At 38.3% G+C, this 17,478-nt stretch overlaps 1 protein-coding gene across 1 annotated transcript in view; it reads left to right on the top strand.

Annotated features, from left to right (window-relative positions):
* Positions 1-17,478, top strand: part of LOC122794730 (catenin alpha-2-like) — a 2,759,516-nt gene that overhangs the window by 977,116 nt on the left and 1,764,922 nt on the right. The gene's annotated exons all lie outside the window — the stretch shown is intronic.

The following is a 17,478-nucleotide window of genomic DNA, read 5'->3' as shown; positions in this document are numbered from 1 at the left end:
ATATATATATATATATATATATGTATGTATATAGATAGGTTTATATTAGAAGATCGACTTTTCAATAAAGTTGAACTTCATATGGTCACGACCATATGATTACCTTAATATAAGTTGAATGGTACAAAAAAACAAAAATCTGTGTTTTTGTAGAGGGGCAAGACCCCCTGCCTCCGCCACAACTGCAGATTTTTTATATATATATATATATATATATATATATATATATATATATATATATATATATCACAGCGCGGTGGTGGTGCTGCAGTAGTGTTGTCACCTCACAGTAAGACGTTGTCCTGTTCAATTCTCCGCTAGAGCGTCTTCTGTGTGGAGACATGCGTGAATGGGCATACCTTCGTTGAAGGGTGTGTGTCAGGGCCGGCAACTCGGCACGTAAAAATCTACGGCCAGTCATTAGCGGACCAGAGTTCGCTGTTGCGACCCCTAACTGGGAAAAGCCGAAAGACACAACAATATATACATACACACACGCACATATATATATATATATATATATATATATATATATATATATATATATATATATATAGACATCTTAAGATGTCTTAAGATGTCTATATATATATATATATATATATATATATATATAAATATATATATATATATATATATATATATAAATATAAATATATATATGTATATACCAACTCTGAGGTGTGAGAAAAAGCCAAATTCCCCGATTCTCCACTGTACTGTGATATCAATACAAACACTTTGATTTTTCAGAAAATTGATCATATGTTCTTGACCATGTGAAGTTCAACTATCCAAAAGGTCAATCTTCTGATATAAATGCGTATATGTATGCACTCCCATGCAACATACAGTGGATATAAAAAGTTTACGCACCCCTGTTAAAATGACAAGTTTTTGTAATATAAAAAAATGACACCACAATAAATCATTTCAAAACTTTTCCCACCTTTAATGTGACCTATAACCTGTACAATTGAATTGAAAAACAAATCTGTTGGGGGAAAAATAAAAAATGTACAATAAGCTGGTTGCATAAGTGTGAACACCCTTAAACTAATAGTTTGTTGAAGCACCTTTTGATTTAATTACAGCATTCAGTCTTCTTGGGTACACACCTGCCATCTATTAAACAGACTCTGATTAACCCCAAATAAAGTTCTGCTTTCCTAGTAAGATTTTCCTGACATTTACTCAGTTGTCTGCTACAGCAAAGTCCATGGTTCGCACAGAGCTTACAAAGCATCAAAGGGATCTCATTGTTGAAAGGTATCAGTCAGGAGAAGGGTACAAACAAATTTCCACAGCATTGGATATACCATGGAACACAGTGAAGACCGTCATCAAAAAGTGGAGAAAATAATGAGACAACAGTGACACTGAAAGAACTTGACATCTCTCCAAAATTCATGAAAAGACCAGATGAAAACTGATCAGGAAGGCTGCCAAGAGATCTACAGCAACACTGAAGGAGCTGCAGGAATATTTGGCAAGTACTGGTTGTGTACTGCATGTAACAACAATCTCCCATATTCTCCATATGTCTGGGCTATGGGGTAGGGTTGCAAGATGTAAGCCTTTTCTTGCACAGAAAAACATCCAGGCCCGGGTAAAGTTTGCAAAATAATACATAGTCTCCCAAAAACATGTTGGAAAATGTATTACGGTCTGATGAGACCAAGGTTGAACTTTTTGGCCACAGTTCCAAAAGGTATGTTTGGCGCAAAAACAATATTTCACATTACCAAAAGAACACCATCCCCATAATGAAGCATGGTGGTAGTGGTGGCAGTATCATGCTTTGGGGTTCCTTTTCTTCACCTGGAACTGAGGCTTTAGTCAAGGTGGAGGGAATTATGAACAGTTGCAAATACCAGTCACTTTTGGACCAAAACCTTCAGGCATCTGTTAGAAAGCTGCAGATGAATAGGAATTTCACCTTTCAACATGACAGTGACTCCAAGCATACATCCAAATCAACAAAATAATGGCTTTATCAAAAGAAAATTAAAGTTTTGGAATGGCCCAGCCAGATTCCAGATGTAAATCCAAATCTGTGGGGTGACCTGAAGAGGGCTGTGCACAGGAGATGCCCTTGCAGTCTGACAGATTTGGAAGGCTTTTGCAAGGAAGAGTGGGCAAATATTGCCAAGTCAAGATGTGCCATGCTGGTAGATTACTACCCAAGAAGACTGAATGCTGTAATTAAATCAAAAGGTGCTTCAAAAAAGTATTAGTTTAAGGGTGTGCACACTTATGCAACTAGCTTATTGTACATTTTTTTTATATTTTTCCCCTAATAGAGTTGTTTGTTTTTCAACTGAATTGTCCAGGTTATAGGTTACATTAAAGGTGGGAAAAGTGTTATATTATTTATTGTGGTCTCATTTTTTATGTCACGAAAACCTGGCATTTTAGCAGGGGTGTGTAAACTTTTTATATCCATTGTATATGTATTTGCATGCATGTCACAGATAAAAGGACAGTGTTGTCTTCAGTCAGTAACAATGCAGTCCTTGTGTCCCCAAACTGGGTGCTGCCTAGGCTCAGCTGTACCTTGATATCCTATCCATAACAGTGCAAAACAAGAGGGGGGATGAAACATAGCCTTTAACATTTGACAACATTGGGAATTCAGAAAAGGGATAACTAGATGCCCTATATAAAATACTGTATGATAACTATAAGAATCAATCAGAGGAGGTTAGATAAGATTGGGAAAAGAGACTGGAAAAGCAGTTTACAAAGGTGCAATGGGAGGATGTATGCATGGCTCTGAAGTATGCAGCAAAGTCCAGAAGGTTTAGAGTTTTTGCTTGAAAGTGCTTGTGTATTTTTATACCTCAAGCAGACTTCAAAGCACTTTTTCTTAGGGAGATAGTAAAAGTTGGTGTGATGGGGAATAAAGGGGTAACTGGGAGCATATTTTTGGGAGTGTAATGAGCTGGCAGACTTTAAAATGTTCCTATAGAGTACTCTGAAAGAAATATTGGATGAATAAATTGCTATAACTATGGAAATGATTTTTGTGCTGGGATGCAGAATCTGATTTGCCTAGACTTATTAAGGCCTTGTTAAGTTTAATTCTAATGGCCGCCAAAAAAGAGAATACTAGAAAATGGTAATATTTAAGCCAGCTGTATTTGAAGTATTGAATATTCTAAAAAGAGGTGAAAGAGCTAGAAGTAGAATCTTTAGAAAAGGGAAGGAACAAATTATATAGAAATAAAATGGAATTTTTGTGACCAACACCTGCAGAATAATGTTTAAGAGGAAGAGTGATATTTAAAGGCAGGAATTAAGCAATTTATGTAATGTAGGTGTGACGTGGCCAGTAATCAAGGATCCTGAATCCTTACCACTGACACTTGGAACAAAATTGGATACACTCAGTATTTTCAGATGCAGACCTCTGCATCAAGTACAATTTTCCCTTAAGAGCACACAGCGAAGACACTCAGCCTGGAGTCTGGGTGTCTCTATCTCTCTCTCTTTCCCCGGTCCATAGTAAGGCTCCCCACTGGCACAGCTGTAGGTTTAGGTCCCCAGCTGAGTGTCCAAGCCAAGTCCTCCAGCACCCTCTCTTTGAAACTGTAAAGTAAATAGTAAATATCCTACTCACGCTGAAGATGTTTTCAGGTCACCCAAGGCAAAAACTGTAGAAAATCCTGAAAGTGCACCACGGGTATGGCTGTATGAAGACACGAAGGCTTATAACCAATGTAGTTTATTCTCGTACAAAAAACAACAAAAAGGCCCGAGTACAAAGATGAATGCTTTTGGCAAGACTTCGCCTTCTTCAGATCATGCAGTACAGAGGTCATAATTGGTTAAAATAGTAATAATTAACTAGTCATCTCTATTACAGCTGACACACCTTCAAAAAACAACAAATCAAAAAGTCAGTCATAAAACCAGGAAGTCTAATGACAAAAAATATCTAACCAATCTTATACTGGGAAGCATTCATAATAATCAATAAGAAAAAAGTTATACATTAAAATAGTGTCTTTAGAACCAAAATATACTGTAAAAGCTTTATGTAAATTCAAATTATATAATATCATAAAAATGTTAACTTCTATATATTTCTCCATTTTAATGCATGTATTTAGTGTATAAATGAATGATTGATTCCATCTTCTGTGATTTAACATGATGATTTACTCAATACTTTCAAACAATATTTTTAAAAAAAATGTCATTAAAGATAAAAGAATCATAAAAGAAAAGCTCCATAAAACATAGTAGACATAGTAATAGTTAAGCAAGTAGTACGTTATAAAGTTAAACATAAGTAAAACAAAAACATAGTATAATATACAATGCATATTTACATGTTTATACATTAGAGAACAGTAGTACAGAATCACCATAGTACTGAGATTTTAAATCATCTGAGAAATGGTATTGGTCACATTTGTAAGAAAACAGTAAGATTGATCTATTGGGTAAGGTGGAAAGATACTTTATTTGTATGGATGAATGCATGTATTAGGCAGGATTAGGTAAGTAGGCAGAGTTCTATGAGGGGTGTATAGTGGTAAGACGTTTGTTAGTGCAGGGCACTTAGTAGGCTTAAAAATAAGCTTGTGGGCTGTAGTGAGTTGGAGGTAGTCCAGGTAGTTGTGAAGTTCTAGCCATTGCAGCTGGTGGAGAGGTATGTAGTTGTGGGTAGAGTACTTGGACTTGGTGGCGAACTTCGAGAGTTTGTTGTAACAGGTTTCCAATTTAGATGAGATAGAGGAAGATAGGTTGGTTAGTAGGGGGTAGCATACATCAGAAATGGTAGTAAGAAGGTAGTGGCGAGGGTCTCTCTTGTGGAAGGGGAGAGAAAGTGGGAGTTTCTATACAGCATGCCAAGTTTCTGATGTGTTTTCTTAATAATTAGCTGAATATGGGTATCAAATTTTAGGTGTAGATCTCTTGGCTGGCCTCTTATGTTAGACCACTTTGCCATGGAGCTACCAGGAGCACATAGCACCAGAAGTCATAGCTCAGTGGATCTCAGATGCATACAGACTCCTACACCAAAAACAAAGTCAGAATTACTGTAGGAATAAGTAATAAGGAATGGGCTTGTTGATCTTAGATTACTATCTTTGTACACTTTTTCCATTGCACAAGGGGAATCCTGTTAAGAACTACCAATTTTTTTCATGTTGATCCTGATGATATCTTCGCTTTCTGCCTCAGCTAATCCTTATATCAGGAATTACTGAAAGATTTTCTAAAATGTCAGGAAATTAGCTACAGAAAAATTCCATTATTGCAGCAGATGGTATTTGTGTCATAGCATAAAAAGGGATGTGTGTGGTAGTAGTGTCCAGAGTGATAATGTTACATATAGATGCCTACCTTTATTCTCGTATATGTGCAACACCATTAAAGGCAACATAACGTTATAAACTAAATAGTACATCTTTGCTGCCCCTCCCCATGTAGTTGTTCAGTGTGAGAGAAGAAAGAAAGATATCAGGGAAACTTTACTTTGTTGCTGGTCACTTTTGACCTTTAGTAATCTCTGTAACCAGATGGAAGACTACAGAGGATAAATGGAGATGTGATATGAGTGTTTTTCTCATGCTGGGTGTACTAGTAGTTTTTTTTCAATGACATAAACTTCAAATTAATACAATAATGTTTGTTTTTCTTGCAGTGAAAACAGAGATATATTTCTCTGTGTGTGCATGTACACAGGCATCCAAGTGGAGACGCAGTCTTAGCAGATTAAAACTGTATGAAAAATTGAAATAGTCATGAATCATAATGCCTACTTTATTGGTATTCCATATGACAGTTCTTTCTTTAAAATCCATGGATTTCTAGTGTGTTTCTTGAAAGTATTTAATGTTTAGGTGAGTAACTTTGATTTTTTTTTCATATTTTTTTTTTAGGAAAGTCACATTGTGAGCTTTGTTTATTAGGTCGCCGTAAAATAATATACTGTATCAGTCATTAAAAATACATGAGTGTTTGCATTGTGAGGCATTTTATTTGCTTACAAGTGAATGATTTCTCCTAAACACAATTCAATGGCGTTATGAATTATTCAGACAGATGAAAACGTCTGGGTGCTCTCAGTAGAGACTGCAGGCTGTAGAAGCACATTGAGCAGACTTTTGACAGTTCTGACAGCAGTCACATAGCTGATTGACCCAGCTTAGAGATCTTTGATGGAAAGGAAATGGGGACTGATTTGTGTACCACATGAGAGCAATAGCAGCTGAATGTCATTTCTGACTGTCAAATTTGTATTTAAAACTGATTAAGTAAGCTGACTGTGAATTTAATACCAGAATTTTAACGAAAAACGTGTGATAAGCTTGCTGTGTACACTGCAATTGCAGATATGCAATTTACTTGTTCATTGGCAGGGATAATTAACTGATTCAACATGGACAAAGTCAAAGTTTGCCACAAAAGCCAAGTAATAAAATACAATTCCACAGTTGAAGACGACCGACCCAAAAAAGTTGTAAAACTGTCTTTAATGGACGTAACAAAAGTATAAAACCAAACAGCAGTCAAAATTTGATCAAGCGCTTTTGCCTGGTTAATACCAGGCTTTATCAAGATGTAGACTGAAAGAACAAATTGCTTTATATACTTATTTACTAGTCACATGACCTCCCGTTAATTCTAACTACAAATTCAATTAATTCTGTTTTTAAAGACATTCTCACGTAAAATACTGTGTAGACCTTAATGCCTTATGTAAAAAAAACAAGTATTTACAAAAAATGTAATATTTTAAAAAACATGCCTATGCACAGAATAAAAAATATGCTCACATACTAATAAAATATAAAAAATGTTGTTAAAAAATTATTATAAATTCGTATTCAAATGAAACATGTTCAAATAGAACGTGTTCAAGTTAAACATGCACAGCACCTGCCCCTAACGTGGTGGAATGCAAAATTTATGAAATTTGTGACAATCAAAATTGACTGATGATAATAAAGAAAATAAGTAAATGAGTAAAATGTGCACTGAAGTGGGATATTATGTTGTACATCACATTTGTGATTCATACTATGTTGTTATAATCTTGCCCTCCTCAACTTCAGTACACTAACAATACTAACGTTGTCATTAAGCCCTGGGAGTCTAGGAAACATCGCTGGAATACAGGGGATTGTTGTGGCAATTGAAATTAAATGCTACTAGACCCCCCAGGGCTTAATGACAACGTTAGTATTTTTAGTGTACTGAAGTTGAGGAGGGCAAGATTATAACAACATAGTATGAATCACAAATGTGATGTACAACAATAATATCCCACTTCAGTGCACATTTTACTCATTTACTTATTTTCTTTATTATCATCAGTCAATCTTGATTGTCACAAATTTCATAAATTTTGCATTCCACCGCATGTTAGGGGCAGGTGCTGAATATGTTTAACTTGAACACGTTTTATTTGACCATGTTTCATTTGAATATGAATTTATAATACTTTTTTAACAACATTTTTTATATTTTATTAGTATGTCAGCATATTTTTTATTCTGTGCATAGGCATGTTTTTTAAAATATTACATTTTTAGTAAATACTTGTTTTTTACATAAGGCATTAAGGTCTACACAGTATTTTATGTGAGGATGTCTTTAAAAACAGAATTAATTGAATTTGTAGTTAGAATTAATTGGAGGTCATGTGACTAGTAAATATGTATATAAAGCAATTTGTTCTTTCAGTCTACATCTTGATAAAGCCTGGTATTAACCAGACAAAAGCGCTTGATCGAATTTTGACTGCTGTTTGTTTTATACTTTTGTTACGTCCATTAAAGACAGATTTACAACTTTTGTGATTCAACATGGACCCATTGCAGTCACTTCCCAGGCTTTAGGCAAAGTGAACATAATGTTGCAAATTTGTAAATCTATTGTATATACAGCGGTATCAGTTTCATACAGTGCAGTGGTTGTCCTAAATGCACAAGCTTAAGCATCCTAGTCAGTGGCTTATTAGGATGCACCCTTGCCTTTTGATGGTAGGAAGATAAAGTATGGGTTCTATGCCCACTCCAGCTGTTGTAGCATTGCAGTATAGCCTTTAGGTGTGCAGAACTTCTGAAGTGATGTCTTTTTGATGAGTCCCTGAACTGAGGCTTTGTCTTCTTGAGATAGTTCTGGGGGATTTTAAACATACAATGATTCTTAACGAAAGCAGTAATGGTGCTTTTATTAAAAAAAAAAAAAAAAAAAACATGACTATAGATTAAACACACAATTTACAAGAACGTGAAAACAAAACTTCCGTTTATACAGAAATTCTGTAACAAACCGAAATAACAGAGGAAATTAAATCTGATTCCATACTGTATTAACTCATAGATATTTGACCTTATTCCCCACTCTGGCATCTTTGATAAACTCACCCAGCTGGGTATCAACCCGTATATTGTCAGGTGGGTTGTACACTGGCTCACTAATAGAACTCATTCATTCAAAGTAGTGGAGTTGTCCTTTTCCAGCAAGCCTGTAACCAGTGGTGTTCCACAGGGATTGGTTCTGGGCCCCTGCTGTTTGGAATCTGCATCTCTGAAGTACAGGTAAAAACTAAAGATCTTTGGCTGATTAATTTTTTGATAACTGCATACTGGGAGTGGTCATTAAGTCCCAAAATGATGTCCTGCAGGGAAGGACTCATGCTGACTAATGATAGGTGCCAAAGTCATAGCCTCAAACTTCATGCAAAAAAATGCATTATCATCCCCTTCGGCAAGGGTGATGTCCCTGTGAACTATCACATCAGTCGCAATAACCTAAGCGCACAAACAATGGTAAGAGATCTAGGCACACAGGTTGAGAGCCATCTCTCCTTTAATCTCCATGAATCCTCAGTAGTAAGGACATTTTATATAGCTCATCTTATAAGCAAGGGTGTTGCCTCCAGAAAAAAAAAGTTATAACCTCCTTCTATGCTTCCCTCATCAGGCCAATAATAGAGTACAGTGCTCCCTTTGATATGTACCTCTCCAAAAACCTTAATCAGTTGGAGAAACCACAAAGCTTCCTTACAAGGAAAATTTTACAAGGAAAATTCAGGGTCTGCAGCATCTGTCTTATGTGGACAGACTGAATTCACTGTCACTTTACTCAGTGTTGTACAGACTAAACCTGAGACCACCTGTGCCTTGCCTTTCATATAAAGCATTGTCTGACCCTACTTTAATGGAAATGCTTTACATACACAAGTCAAATGGCATATGAGTCACTCGCTGTAAGGACCTAAACCTGGTATATGACATCAACAGAACCTGCTGGATGGACAAGTTGGTCTCACAGAGGATACCTCATCTTTGGAACAAACTACCAAGTCAAGTTAAACAAAGCCCTTCAATGACCTTATTTAAGGGTAATTTAGACGATTGGAATGGGGACAGAAAATTCATCCCAGGGGTTCCACAGGGTGTCCCTCTTGGACAGAGGCAACAGGTGCTGAATTAAGTGTTTGCTGATAACAGAAACTCTTGGGAACAGGGGTTAAACTTGGCTAGGCCTGTAAGAGCCCTAGAACCATTAGCCTAGTAACCTCCTATGATAGTGGGTTGTAAAAGAATCTTCATTTTCCTTGTTTTTAAGAATCAAAATATAGTCTGAGTTTAATTAGCAGGCATTTTAGAGATCTTACATAACAAATATGACTCTCCATGTTTTTTTCAAACCCCCCCCCCCCCCCCAATATCTGTATCAATGCACAGATCCTAGCCAAGGCATATTCTAGTAGACTCTGAATATACTGAATGCATGAGCACTCAGTAAGTTCTGGATACTTTCAACCTGCCTTAAACATCTCTACCTAACAAGGGTCCTTTCTGGCATTTGCTTACGCTGATAACATTTAGTTCACATCTCACTAGCTGTTTCACATAATGAACTTTAAGATCCCTTTCTAAATAAGAACATGATTAACTTCCCAAAGCAGAATAAAAAATCCTCTCAGCATCCTGTCAAAGTATTTCCTATAATCTGATCTAAGGTCATTTAATAGAGATGCACCTCATTCTGAGTCTCATCCAAACCTATTTATTTCATTTTCCCCACAAATCCCACTTTAAGAGAACACTCAGAGCCTTATCCAAATCTACTTATTCCACTTTCCCTTTAATCCCACATTAAGAGAACACTCACAAATCACTCCTTCTGCTTCCTAGTTTAAGGAAAGTAGAGGCTGTATAGATATTAAATGAAAGGTCATTATCCCAAAACACTCCAGGGTGGCTTACTAATTTGTCAACTTTTAACTGTTGCCTGACACAGGCTGATAAAGCTGTTTTGTTTTCAAATGGCAGAATGCTACATTTTTTTAATATGGAAGGCAGAGTCATTTTTGTAGCACAATTCATTTGTGGTTCTTTAATTTTATCAGCTGTTTGAAGGGAGGTAGTGTCGGTGGTGAAAAGGGTGATTCTCCTAAGCTTGCATTCATCTGTTTATTTGGCGAGTCAGAGATTGGAGTCACATTTGACTTCTGAAAAAAAGATGTCAAGAAGGGGTGGTACTTGGACAGAGCCTTAAAGTCCTCTACTTGTGATTGAATGGAGAGTCATTTTATTTCTGACAAGTGTGTATGACTGTAGCCAATTACAGACTCAAATTTTTGTGACTTTCTTTGCTGTGGCAGAGCTGTAGCTAACTTATCTATAGCCTGATGCAGTTCCCTGATGTGGCACTCCTTTTACATTTCAGTTGAGGAGCAAAACAACAAAGACATTTTTCCAAGTTGAGGACAAAAAAGGTCATCTTTCTTGAAGTGGATTACAAAAAGCAAAAAGCAAAAATAAATGATCTACTGAAAGAGTAGCAAACCATGTGCAACAAATATAGCAAGTGGGTTGATGCACTTTAGAATGTCACACACACAGCACTTCAGCTGTGGCTACAAATTCAGTACCAGTATTAATTTCTGAATTCTGGTACTACAGTACAGCTCCACACCCCCTGATCTTGCATACAGAGCAGCTTCCCTCTTTGCCCCACCCTGGCTATGCCTGTGCACCTTGGGTAGCTTTACCTGCCTGTCCCTGCTAGACTCTCTCAAGAGTACAGTGGGGACTCTTCCTTCATGAAGTGAGATTTTTAGGTTTGATGGTTGAGTTGAGGAGAACTGGGCAGCTCTACAAGAAAGCTGCTACTGAGGGAATGACAGAGCAGAGCCTGATCCATTGGTTACCACCCCTTATGTTTCTTCTACTTCTATCTCTCTTTCCTCATCTGCTTCTATTGTGAAGAGGTGTGTGGTGGAGTTGAGGGGTAGGCTTAAACACTATATTCCAACAAGCTTTGAAGGCTGGTTGCTTGGTCCTCTTCTCCTTCCTCCCCAAAGTGGATTCTTATTTCCCATCTTTGCCTGACTTTGAGATTGTGAGGGACATTTAAGATGCTGGTTTTTACTGCTGCTGCTTTTGGTGGATTCTGTGGTGGTTCCTCTTTGTTTCTAGGTTTTGGAGGTGTTCCTTTAGGTTTCTTAGTCTCCCGAGTCTTCTTTATGCTGACCAATGGGGCAAAGTTGAGGAAGAGGCTATTTCCCCTTACCTGGCTTCAGGCATCAGAATGCACTGTTGAAAAGTTCTTGTGTGGGGATGCCCCTTGCTTTCCTATACAAGTCATTCAGAGTAAACGTCTCTGCTTCCAAATTCACTTTGGACTCCCCACCCTGGGGCTATCCATTTTAGACAGGGAGATGTGCTGCCCATTCTAGTTTTCTCTGCCGTACAAAAGACCAGCATTATGTCTCCATGTCAACTTATGCATGGGGACAACCGGAACTTCAGTTTGCTCAGGCCTCTTGCAGATTTGGTGTTGTCTTTCCATGTAGATGCCTTGGCATCCTGCTAGCAGGTTGATCAAGATCATTGAGGAGGGGTTTGCCTTCCCTACATTTGGAACCTTCAGATCTCGGAAAATAGTTGAGGTTCATCTTTAGTGGAATTTCATCAATTGACATGGCCCTTTCCTTCTACATTTTCCTAAATTCCATTGCCTGGTAAAAGAGAGAGAGACCAGGTTTAGGGTCTTTACTGGGCTCTCCACGTGCCTCTTAGCTCATGAAGTGGTCAGTGGGCCTCAATTAGCCCAGCTATCAGTTTAGTCTAATGCCTGCCCTTTGTAGACATAGCAGGCGGCCTATTTACTGGTTAATTTGTGACAAAGGGTATTATATGCATGTCCCTCCTCTCCTGGGAAGCCTGCCTTTTCCTTCTGAGAAGGTGTGCTCTGTATCGGGCATAGTTCGCACAGTTGTCTCATTCATAGTAGCATGAGTCCTTGTGTCCTGTCTCTTAAACCTGCCTTTCTGGTGCCCTTAGAAGGGGGAAGGGAAAGGTAGGGGTGTCTCAAGGCATGTCCTGTTCACTTCTGAAGGGAGCTATCATGGCGGTCTTTTCTTTCTCATATACACAGAGAGAACACAATGTGTTAATTTTGGTGCAGTATAGAAATCTGGAAAGTAGTGTCTCTGCACTGCAGCTGTTTTTTTTTTCTACAAACAATATAATGTTCTCTATTTTGGTATGTAGTTGTATTTCTAAGCTTTGTACATTTTGTGTAGTTGCATTGTATGATACTGGCAGTGAGATTTTAGCTTAAAATTAGCCCCTAGTTTGAATTAATTTGGAAGTACTCCACTTTATTCTCCCTTTTTTCAGAGCACAATTAAATGTGTCAGCTATATTATGTTTAGTGGATGAATTTTAGTATGTTTCACTGGAGTAGTAAGGTGTACTAATGATATCCAAAAACAGGAGTGCACTAACTAGGTTGGATAATATGCTTACAGCAGTTGCTTCAAAAAGAGAATTTGGCCAAAAGTGATGCATAAGTCACTTTTTTTTATGAATTATAAACTTGTGATTCTTGAGCATTATCTAGGTTTTTCATCCATCTCCCCCTTTTGAAACTTAAATTGACTTTGAAAGCATTGTGATGACCCACCATTGAAACAGTAATCAAGGAGCGTCAATCATAACCACTGTCACCAGTGGGGTTGTACACTAGGAGAATAACAGGTACACACAGAGTATTTCCAGATGCAGCTCTCTCTATCAAGTGCAAATTCCTTAAGAGCACACACACACCACAGTCAGTCCAGGTCTGGTTCTCCCTCTTTCTCCAGATCTCCAATAAGACCTTTCCACTGTCAGAGCTTTAGGATTGAGATCTGAGCTGAGTGGCCAAGCCCAAGTAGCTCACACACAAACACACACACACACGTGCACATACACGGGAAAGGCTGGCACCAGTTTACTAGATATGTCCCCTTTTACCAGACTATACGGTAGTTATCACTGCCACCAGCCAACTGCTTATCAGCTACTTTAAGCCCCTTAACAAAGGGTGACCAATCTTACTGTGTAATATAAATATTAATACAAATGGTGAAGTACTCTCAAACCTTGAATATCTCTACAAAGATCAGCCACAATGAAAGGTTTAAATATATTTAATAACATAGGTTCATAGGTAGGTCCTAGGCTATTGGCCCTAGGGCTTATATAAGCCTAGCCAAAAAGGTACCCTGGCTTTCGCCGCCTAAGAAAATGTATCTTCCTGTGCCCCTGTCAAGCAGAGCCACAGAAGTGATCCCGGGGTGAATTTCCTATTTCCCATCCAGCAATCAAGATTTTTCTTGAAAAGTACTAATGAGGAGCTCTGTTTGACATAGATAGATAGTCTGTTCCAGAGTATGGGAAGTCTCTGGGACAGGAATCTATTCCTCCAGCATGTTCTGTTTATTGTGGTGACAAGGTTTAGGTCCCTAGAGCATGTAGCTTGGATGGATTGGGATTTATTTACGTGGAGCATGTCCAACAGCTCAGGATTTGACATAGCTTTGTATGTTAGGCAGAGATCGCCTCTGAGTGGGCGATATGCAACGGAGTAAAGCTGGAGTTTTTTGAGACGTTCTGTATAGGGCATCTGTTTGAGGCCAGTAATCCTCTTTGTGAGGTGTTTCTGTGGCCTTCCCAGTTGTTGTAGATGTCTTGTGAGGTACATACTAAAAGGGGTGTTGTACTATATAATGGGTCTAATGAGTGATGAGTAGAGGGGAACAATGACCTCTCTTTTTCTGTTGAGAAACCTTTTGTGATGAGGTGAGTAATAAAAGAACAATAAAATAATCAGTGTATATATATATATATATATATATATATATATATATATATATATATATATATATATATATTCACAGTGGCATCAAAGTTCAGAACCACAGGAAATATTTAAAACAACATTGCAGGACAAAGTTCAGAACCACAGGAAATATTTAAAACAACATTGCAGGACAGTCTCAGATAAATAAAGAAAATATCTAAACTAAGCTTTGCTATCTTCCTGACTATCTAAGAGAATTACTCTATGTTAGTTAAATTACTTGAAAACAAGGTAGATGTGGTGAATGGATCTTGTAATTGTTGTCAGGTCAAAGACTGTATACAGAATGCTGTCTCTCTCTACGAGACCTCTCAAGTTAATATCTCAAATATTACTGCTGGGATAGCTTGTAGAATGACATAATTTCTTGTCATCTGAGTCTATCCCAGGTGAAACCCCCACTGCTCGAGGTTAATAGTATTTAGCATCTACCACAATCAACAGAACATGCTGGAGGGGAAAGGTTCGTAACCCAGAGACTGCCCATGCTCAGGAATAGACTTCCCATACATGTCAAGCAGAGCGCCTCACTGGCCCTCTTCAAGAGAAATCTTGATGAGTGGATGGGAAGTAGAAAGTTAACCCCGGGGATCACTCCAGTGGCTGTACTTGATAGATGCACTGGTAACTAACGTAAGGCAGCATGATGCTAGGGAACATCTATGGGTAGGCTTGTAAAGGCACCAGGGCCATTAGCCTAGCTCACGCTTATGAACCTGTGAAAATACGTTGACCTCAGATCATTGGCAGATGCTGGAAGTCATAAAACAATTACATCACTTCATATTTTAAGCCTAGTGCCTAGTAATTATTTCACCTTAAAGACAATACAGAAAACTCCGTAGTATAGACATTCTGTTTCTAACTGCCATAAAGTAATTTAATTTCAGCTATTTTTCTAATGTTAACCTCCTGTATTCCAGTTTCCACTGTTAAAATATATACAGTTAAACAGTTATAATAGTGTATGTTCATTTCTGTTCTCTTCCAGCAGGGCACACTGTGGATACATCTTGAAGCTCAGTACTTTACAAAATACCTTATTTTTTTTTTTAACCCACATGTCTGTACAGACCAGTTTGATATACACATGACATACAGTTCTAATACATTTGTAACACAGGCATCCTATATAGATAATGTTTATATTCACAAATGACATATATAATTATTTACAAAATTCCAGATAGCTGTGCTGGCAGTAACTCCCTTTGTCACTGTCATACTAAGTGGGTTATGCTTGGAGATAATGATAGGACTGGCTCCAGACGTACTTTATTTTGCAATTATATTGAGGTAGTTGTCAGCTGGGTGGCGGTAATAGCTGGATGTTGGTAATTTGTTAAGAGGTGCATTAATCCAGATATCCACCTTTATAAGAATAGGAAAGAATCATTATATGTTCATAGGTTGGTACTAGGCTATTTGCCCTAGGGCCTATACAAGCCTAGCTATAACAATTCCCTGGCTATTTCTTCTCACACTGTTTACTTCCCTGGACCCCTGTCTAGCAGGGCAACTGACATGATTCCCGGGGTGAATTTCCTTTCTCCCATCCAATCGTCAAGGTTCCTTTTGAAGAGGGCCAAAGAGGCGCTCTGCTTGACATGTATGGACAGTCTATTCCAGAGTCTGTGGAGTCTTTGGGTCAGGAACCTATCCCTCCAGCATGTTTTGTTTATTGTGATGACAAGGTTTACATTCCTGCAGCATGTGGATTGGGATTTCTTTAAGTGTAGCATGTCCAACAGCTCTTGGTTTGACATGGCCTTGTGTGTTAAGCAGAGATTGCCTCTGAGTAGACGATATGCGACAGAGTATAGCTGGAGTTTTTCAAGGTGGTCAGCATAGGGCATATGCTTTAGGCCTGTGATTCTTTTAGTGAGGGATTTCTGCTGCATTTCCAGTTGTTGCAGATGTCTTGAGAGGTACATACCAAACTGGGCATTGTATTCTATAATGGGTCTAATGCGGGATGAGTACAGTGGGACAATGACCTCCTTTTTTCTGGATGGAAAGCCCTTAGTGATGAGGTGTGCCACATAGAAGGATTTCCTGACTTTTGTGGCGATGTGGTTATCGAAGGTGAGACCACTGTCTACCTGTGTCCCTAAATCTCTTATCACACTTTAAGTGTTTAGTGTACTGCCACCTATGTGGTAATTCACTGGTACATGTTTTTTCTAAAGGGGATAACTATACATTTGTTGGCATTGAGCTTGAGCTCATAGCCCTGGCACCAAGCATCTGTTTCTGTAATGCCCTTTTGTAGACTACCCACATCATTTGTGAATTCAATAATGGCTCTCAGTTTGCAGTCATCTGCAAACTTTTTAGCCAGCATCCCTTAGTGTTGGTCTGTACTTCAGAGAAGTAAATGCCAAAAAGGAGTGGTCCCAGGACTGAACCCTGAGGTACTTCACTTGTCTGGAGCTGGATTTGGAGTTGGCTACATTTACAGTGTGGGTTCTCTCAGTAAGCCAGATGGCAACCCATTGAGTGACATGGAGATTAATGCCTAGCTTAGTAAGTCTGTCTATGACTCCAGAGTGAGGGATGGTGTCAAATGCCTTGGCGAGGTCCATATAGGCTGTTTGGACTGCTTTACCCTCGTCCACAGCTCTGGAGACTGATTCGAAGAAGTCAGTCAGGTTCAGGAGACGAGATTGCCCTTCATGAACCCAAACTGGGTGGGGTCCAGTGTTTGAAGGTTGCCAATGTCTTTGTTTATAAGTTCCATGATAATACATTCCATGGCCTTGCAGATCAGGCTCGTCAGACTGATGGGGTGGTACTTCCCGGGATCCAAGGTGGATCCCCCCTTGTGGAGTGGGATAACTGTAGCTGTGCGCCAATCAGTGGGCACGAAGCCTGAGGTTATCTTTTAATTCTTCGTATAAAGCAATCAACATCTTTTTACATACTGTCCCCAGCAGCCTAAGATCGCAATATTCTTTCCAGCTTTTTTTTTTTTTTTTTTACCTTGTTAGTCTAAAACCTTGGATACATTGTAGTTAGAAAAATAACTTTCTTCCTATAATATCACTAGTATATATAGCAGTCACTGAAAACTCCTCCCACCCCACTTTTAAAAAAAAACCTCTGACTATACGGTACAGAATTGTTTTTTAATACAACATGCACTTTGCATCCTTAAATGTATATACAAATCATTTTTTTTCTTAGTTACTATTTCAGTCCCTTCAGTATCCTTCTGAACACTGATGTCAAAATGGGTTTATGCTTAAAAGTCCTCCTATCAGTTTAACACAATCAACAAGCTTCCAGTCTTTCACTCAGTCATTTCTT

This window comes from Protopterus annectens, chromosome 2.part1 (genome assembly GCF_019279795.1).
Source record: "Protopterus annectens isolate FY-2018-M chromosome 2.part1, PAN1.0, whole genome shotgun sequence".
Taxonomy (NCBI): Eukaryota; Metazoa; Chordata; order Ceratodontiformes; family Protopteridae; genus Protopterus; species Protopterus annectens.
This window is presented reverse-complemented; position numbering and strand designations above follow the sequence as displayed.